Below are 8,027 nucleotides of genomic sequence, written 5' to 3'. Positions count from 1 at the left end.
TCACAGGTGCAGACACCGCACCTGATAGGAGCAGCGACCACGCACTGACACCACCTGCAACGGAACCAGAGGAGGACCGAACCAACCAGAACTCAAGTGGTCTGGCATCACCTGGGATTCCCGAGAGGGAGAAACAGCCGTACCGACTACAACCATTGCAGACCACCCCAGAAAGTGGAGACCACGTCGGCCACCCAAAATGACCTCCGCCAACATGAAAACCTGACCGGACGGCCCGCAACGGGCCAGATGGCCACCGGGATACCTCGCAGACTATCACCTAGAAACAATTCGGGGCGCCCGGTATGCTGATGCAATCCCTGGGTACACACAGCGAGATGACCTGTGAGCAGAGCGCAGGCCCTACCAGCTGCTGTCACGCCAAGCGCCTCCAGCTTGGACCTGCTGCCAATGCTAGGGGTGGAACCATGCTGCGGGGTACAATCGCAGGGAAATACCAGGCTTCTCCAGGAAGGCGGGGGCTTTTGACGTCGTACCACCTGTGACAGTGAAGTCCGGTCTCCAACCCGCCAGTACCGGACCCCTCTGCGAGACCGCACCCCTAGCCTGTGAGCAGCCTTCAATTTTGTTCCACCAATCGTTCACTCTGTACTTGATTTAATAACTAAATATTTTTAATTCATTGCTGCTCACGTAGACTCGGTGTGTATTTCGCGGACCCGGGCTTATCTCGACCGTTTCCTTGGTGATTCCGCACCGCATCGCGGACCACGCAATTTACGGCACTGGCCGACTCCAGCCCCCTCATCTTTGTTAAGATCGCCGAGGCATACGCCTGCCGGCTACAACCTCACGTAAGTGTAGAATCGAATTTAGGACCACGCTCATTGAGCTCTCCTTAGACAATTAACATTCGGCGCTGGCCGCCTCCGGCGAACTAGTAATCGCATCCCCACGAGACTGCCGCTGCAAATTCACAGTGTTATGTTAGTGTCGTGTTTTGTTTTGTAATCAGTGTGTGTTAGTGTAATAGTACAACGGCTCAGATGCCACTTAGCACATTATCATAGCTTTTGTAGCAGTTCTGACACTGTGTAGGGTATGTGTAGGGAGTACAGCGTACTTATGCGTACCACCGGAGAAGTCCGTGGATTAAAAGCCAATTTAATATAAACTGTGTCATCTTCGATTATTCCACACCATTCCGTCCTCCACATGGCCGAATGGCCTCACAGCCAAGTAGGGAGTTTCAGGGTAGATTCCCAGCCGCGTACCTGGCAGGGCACGCGGGGGCAGCATACCCGTGACCCATCACCCACGGCCTAGTGTCCCATTAGACTGATTCCCCTCCTCTCGGACAACAGTAGCACCTCGACACCCTTAGTGCCCGTCAGGTACTACTTCCTGGGCCTTCTACAGCGGCCTGGCGATGGCAACTTTATTTGATTGAGTAAATTGGAAACCATTTTCAGTCCAATATTACCTCCCTGACACAATTTTTGAAAAAATTGGAGATAAACATTTTTCAGTGTCATAGGGTGTAAATCACTTCTCTAAAGCTGTGTTTACGATTGATTTCCTTAAGAATTATATCTTAACATCGAGCACACGATTAAGTCAAAACTACATTTTACAGTTTATGATTGACATATAAGTCGTTAATTCTAACCAATCACAGCACAAAACACATAGTCGGCCATTGTTCGAAACGGAGAAGCAGGTTTGAAATAGGTTATTGACAAATGGGATATCTATTTTTCGAAATGGATGATGATTACAAATGACAAATATACGAATTCTAACCCAAAATACTGCCTCGCTCGGTCCAATAATAAGACATAAACTTCCGGTTGAAAGGTTCCGGTTTGTTGTGATTGGTCGCTTCCTTAAGTCTTAACGAAAAATATAAAATATAACAATTTCTGTTAAGTCTTAAGTCATCATATGGTTCGCACATGACCCGTCAAAATTCACACACGATAATCATAAACCATTCCACTAGTTTACATAGAGTCATATGGTAAGTAAACGACTGAGTCTTGACGCCACTCCCGCTGCCTGTCTAAGCTTTTAAATTGAATATCAATGTTGAAAGTGATCTCAGGGGTTTTAACGGGGGTTCGGCCTCGTGGCTGCAGGCAGGAGCGCGTCTCTGTTCGAAACCTACCTGGGCTGTTCAGGCCACCCAGGACGCCTTATAAATAACTGGTAAACGATTTGACACGACACTGCATTTATTCAGAACCGATACCCTTGTTGGTCCAGGTACTGGCCGCTTCTGTTGTCTGACCGCTGCGACACGCGTATTTCTCTACGGTGAACGGTACGCGCGACCAGGTTAGGTTGCCAAGTGGTGTACACGGACTTCTACAGTGGTCGATTATAAATGTGAATGGCGCGGCAGATAGCCACAAATCTCCTGTGCTGCAAGAACTTCTACAGGCAGTTACGTTAACACGGAAAATAGCACATACAAACAGACGTTCCAAAGTTATTTGCAATCTAACCTGTGGCGAAATATGAAGGTCCCGAAAAGTAAGTAACCCGGTATGATGGAATCATACACGTTGACGCTATCCCCGCTGCCTGATTAAGTTTTATAATTAAATATGAATGTTTGAAGAGATCTCAGGGTTTTTAACGGGGGTTCGGCCAGGGTAGATAGCAAAGTGAAATCAACGGGTTGAAGCGGTGGCTACGTGTCCCTGAGTAAGATTCGGCATACAGTCACGGAATTATGGTTGCAACAAATTATGTAGAAAAGTAAACGAATAGCGGAAACCCTGTGATTAGGGCGGTTTGCAGTCTAGCCTGCGACAAAAACTAAAGACTCGAAAAGTTATGCAATCACGTCAGTGAGCGACGTACGCGTAAAGCCTCAATGCGTGGCAAGAAAGTCACTTAAAACACACGTTACCAATTACACTAAAACACTAAGAAAGTTACAATATAAAATTTATTCAGTCTCTCACAAGATTCTCGACGATAGCAATTAATTGGCTACTGAAGCCGAAAACTGCGTGCCAATATTACGCTGACCTTCAACTGGATATGGCCTTACGTATTAAGTTAAAGATCCCTGTAGGGAATAATCATTAAGTTAAGAATCGCACGAAGTATCGTGCGACTGGAGTGGGGTCGGCGCCGAGCTGATTGAAAGGTTTGTAGAGACTTACACTATTGCTGAAATGTTGAAGAGAAACTAGAAGTGCTGGCCCGACGTTCGCGGAACGTCCGACCCCTGAGAGCCCCTGACGAAGACTGAGCGTGAGACCGCCCGGCGGCCTCGCGCCTAAACGCGTGGAACGCGGGAAAACCGACCCGACCAGTTTTGGACTTAGAAACAAATTATACAACATATGCTTATAAGACAATTAGAAATAGTTTCCCTTACATGAACCCTTCTTTTAAATTGTTATTAATTTGGTTGTTTTAATTAACAAAATAATCAAGTGTTTAGTTAGGCGCATTGCCACACCCGGCCGGGCGCTGTCGTCGTCGCGGCGTTCGTTGCGGTGCACTTTCTTACACTTTGTGAAGATCACGCTCGGGCGTGTTCGCCGCACTTCGGAGCCAGTGTTGTTGTGGCATAACGACCTTTGCGGACCAGAGGGAGCACCGGCGGTTGGCGTCGAATACCCCCCCTCAACGAGGTCGTTATGCTCAACAACACTGCTCCTCACACGCATGGAAGAGGTACACTGATTGGCGCACTAAGCACTAACCAGCTGTGTCCGGCGGGGTCGTGGTGTGCGCGTGAGTCGCTCCTGTTGCCAAAGGGGCGGCCTAGGTGGGCGGCGGCGGCGGCATCGTGGAGCATCCAGCAGCAGGCGGCGCGCCCAAAGTGGCACGCGTGGCGGGCGGCAGTGGCGCACCCTCAGTGGCGGGCGGCAGTGGCGCACCCTCAGTGGCAGGTGGCAGTGGCGTACCCTCAGTAACGAGCGGGAGTGGCACACCCTCAGTGGCGGGCGGCAGTGGCGCACCCTCAGTGGCGGGCGGCAGTGGCGCACCCTCAGTAACGGGCGGGAGTGGCGCACCCTCAGTGGCGGGCGGCAGTGGCGCACCTTCAGTGGCGGGTAGCAGTGGCGCACCCTCAGTGGCGGGCGGCAGTGGCGCACCCTCAGTAACGGGCGGCAGTGGTGCACCCTCAGTGGCGGGCGGCAGTGGCGCACCCTCAGTGGCGGGCGGCAGTGGCGCACCCTCAGTGGCGGGCGGAAGTGGCGCACCCTCAGTAACGGGCGGCTGTGGCGCACCCTCAGTGGCGGGCGGCAGTGGCGCACCCTCAGTGGCGGGCGGCAGTGGCGCACCCTCAGTGGCGGGCGGCAGTGGCGCACCCTCAGTGGCGGGCGGCAGTGGCGCACCCTCAGTGGCGGGCGGCAGTGGCGCACCCTCAGTAACGGGCGGCAGTGGCGCACCCTCAGTGGCGGGCGGCAGTGGCGCACCCTCAGTGGCGGGCGGCAGTGGCGCACCCTCAGTAACGGGCGGCAGTGGCGCACCCTCAGTGGCGGGCGGCAGTGGCGCACCCTCAGTGGCGGGCGTGGCGGCGGAAGTGGCACGCCCCCTGTGACGTGAGCGGCGGGCGGAAGTGACACGCCCCCTGTGACGTGCGCGGCGGGCGAAAGTGACACGCCCCCTGTGACGTGCGCAGCGGGCGGAAGTGACACGCCCCTGTTGACGTGCGGTGGTGGCACGCCCTTGTTGACGTGTGGTGGCGGCACGTCCTTGTTGATGTGCGTGACATGCGGTGGCGGCACGCTCTTGTTGACGTGCGTGACGTGCGGTGGCGGCACGCTCTTGTTGATGTGCGTGACGTGCGGTGGCAGCACGCTCTTGTTGACGTGCGTGACGTGCGGTGGCAGCACGCTCTTGTTGACGTGGGTGACGTGCGGTGGCGGCACGCTCTTGTTGACGTGCGTGACGTGCGGTGGCAGCACGCTCTTGTTGACGTGCGTGACGTGCGGTGGTGGCACGCCCTTGTTGACGTGCGTGAGGTGGCGTCGGGCCGACTGTGGATGACTTGGCAGATGGCTGATCCCCCGGAGAGTGCCGCAAAATCGTCGTTTTGCGCCACCGCCCTGTGCCAGCCGCTTTCTCAGCGACCGTGGGCGGCGCCATCGAAGTGGTTCCTCCGGGTGATCCTCTGTCGTTGTCGCCTCAGTGTTCGTTTTGCCCCCTGGCGGATGTGTCATCACGGCCGGTTTGCACCGCGTCAATTCCCCGGGAGCCTTCACGGCAGTTGGGGGCGGCGGCGTCGGGGGCGGCGTGTTGATCATAGCATGGTGCATAACTGCCTCGGCGACCTGTTGGCCGGCTGGGAAGTGCGGCGATGTTGCCGAGTTGAGACACAGCGCCGCACCAGTAGCGTTCTCGGCAGGCGGTGGCGGCGGCGTCGGGGGCGGCGTGATGGTCATAGCATGGTTTTTAACTGCACTGGTGGCCTGTTGACCGGCTGGGAAGTGCGGCGATGTTGCCACGTTGAGACGCAGCGCCGCACCAGTAGCGTTCTCGGCAGGCGGTGGCGGCGGCGTCGGGGGCGGCGTGATGGTCATGGCATGTTGTGTAACTGCTTCGGCGGCCTGTTGGCCGGCTGGGAAGTGCGGCGATGTTGCCAGGTTGAGACGCAGCGCCGCACCAGTAGCGTTCTCGGCAGGCGGTGGCGGCGGCGTCGGGGGCGGCGTGATGGTCATGGCATGTTGTGTGACTGCCTCTGCGGCCTGTTGGTCGGCTTGGAAGTGCGGCGATGTTGCCAAGTTGGGACGCAGCGCCGCACCAGTAGCGTTCTCGGCAGGCGGTGGCGGCGGCGTCGGGGGCGGCGTGATGGTCATAGCATGGTGCCTTACTGCTTCGTCGGCCTGTTGGCCAGCTGGGAAGTGCGGCGATGTTGCCAAATTGGGACGCAGCGCCGCACCAGTAGCGTTCTCGGCAGGCGGTGGCGGCGGCGTCGGGGGCGGCGGCATCGGGAATATTCTCATCTCAGGCAGAGACGTTGTGAGAAGCGTGTCGGCGTCCACAGAGTGTGACCACTCATCTTTCGTGGTCGTCTGGCCCCCAGGAGTTGTGGATGTGTGAACTTCTGGGGCCGGCGTCGTGGCGATTGCGGCCCCGCCTGTACACTGCCTCTTTCGGCAACGTTCACACCTCAATAATCCAGACATCTCCGCCTCTTCTCGAGCGATCGGATGTAAACACTCATTGTGCCATAAACTCACACACGTCCAGCAGAACCACCCGTAACTTGTCTCGCCGGGGCATGATGGCACACCGCACACCGTCATCCCATGCGTCCGGTACTCGTAACAATATCCACACTCATAATCTGAGTAGTGCAAGCAACTCTCGGCTGGCTCTGGGAAGCTCGCGTCGGTCCAGGACTCATATGCTTCCCGGAGGTCGTTCATGTTGATAACGACGTGCGGCCTCTGTAACGCGGTCGCGTCAGACTGTCCGGTCGACGGATCAGGGCGTCTTTGACAGGGCGCAAGCAGGTAGGGAGGACCGCCTCCCCTCACCCCCGGGTCAGTGTCCCGTGCTCGCACGCCTCCTGTCCCGCGGAAGCCCGGTGATGCGTGCGCGGCTGTGCGCGGCTGTGTCTCTGTGACGTCACTCTGCGCTGCCCAGGTGTCCCGCGGTCGCGGCGCGTCGTTCCCGCGGTTCCGAGACGTAACCGATCGCGGTGAGATGCCGTGCAACCGATCCCGGCCGTATCCCGCGGTGTTGGCGTTATCGCGTCGCGGCGAAACCGATCTCCTTGTCTCCCGTTACTATCTCGCCGCGCCGTCTCCCGTCGCTATCTCGCGACGCTGTATCCTGTGGCCTGGCGCGCCGGCTACCGCTGCCGCCTTGGCGTGAGACTCGCGTTGGAGTTATGAAATGAAGTTAGAAAAAATTTAAAAATATAAATGTTCCTTATTAAATAGTCCCGAAATGTACTTTATAGTTCAAAACACGTTCACCAAGTGCGTTTTTGAAAGCCACACTAGTTGGGCGACAAATGACGCTATCCCCGCTGCCTGTTTAAGTTTTATAATTAAATATGAATGTTTGAAGAGATCTCAGGGTTTTTAACGGGAGTTCGGCCTCGTGGCTGCAGGCAGGAGTGCGTCTCGGAGTTTGAAAACTACGTTCGAAAATTACCTGGGCTGTTTAGGCCACCCAGGACGCCTTGTAAATGACTAATAAACAGATTACCGAAACACTGCACTTTATTCAATGTTGATACACGGATTGGTCCTGTTACTGGCCGCGTCCGTTGTCGAACCGCTGCGACACACGTATACACGTGGGCGAACAAATACGCGCGACCAGGGTAGATAGCAAAGTGAAATCAACGGGTTGAAGCGGTGGCTACGTGTCCCTGAGTAAGATTCGGCATACAGTCACGGAATTATGGTTGCAACAAATTATGTAGAAAAGTAAACGAATAGCGGAAACCCTGTGATTAGGGCGGTTTGCAGTCTAGCCTGCGACAAAAACTAAAGACTCGAAAAGTTATGCAATCACGTCAGTGAGCGACGTACGCGTAAAGCCTCAATGCGTGGCAAGAAAGTCACTTAAAACACACGTTACCAATTACACTAAAACACGAAGAAAGTTACAATATGAAAGTTATTCAGTCTCTCACTAGATTCTCGACGATAACAATTAATTGGCTACTGAAGCCGAAAACTACGTGCCAATATTACGCTGTCCTTCAACTGGACATGGCCTTACGTATTAAGTTAAAGATCCCTGTAGGGAATAATCATTAAGTTATGAATCGCACAAAGTATCGTGCGACTGGAGTGGGGTCGGCGCCGAGCTGATTGAAAGGTTTGTAGAGACTTACACTATTGCTGAAATGTTGAAGAGAAACTAGAAGTGCTGGCCCGACGTTCGCGGAGCGTCCGACCCCTGAGAGCCCCTGACGAAGACTGAGCGCGAGACCGCCCGGCGGCCTCGCGCCTAAACGCATGGAACGCGGGAAAACCGACCCGACCAGTTTTGGACTTAGAAACAAATTATACAACATATGCTTATAAGACAATTAGACATAGTTTCCCTTACATGAACCCTTCTTTTAAATTGTT

This window comes from Bacillus rossius, chromosome 1 (assembly GCF_032445375.1).
Source record: "Bacillus rossius redtenbacheri isolate Brsri chromosome 1, Brsri_v3, whole genome shotgun sequence".
In the NCBI taxonomy this organism is placed as follows: domain Eukaryota; kingdom Metazoa; phylum Arthropoda; class Insecta; order Phasmatodea; family Bacillidae; genus Bacillus; species Bacillus rossius.
Note: the sequence above shows the minus strand (reverse complement) of the source record.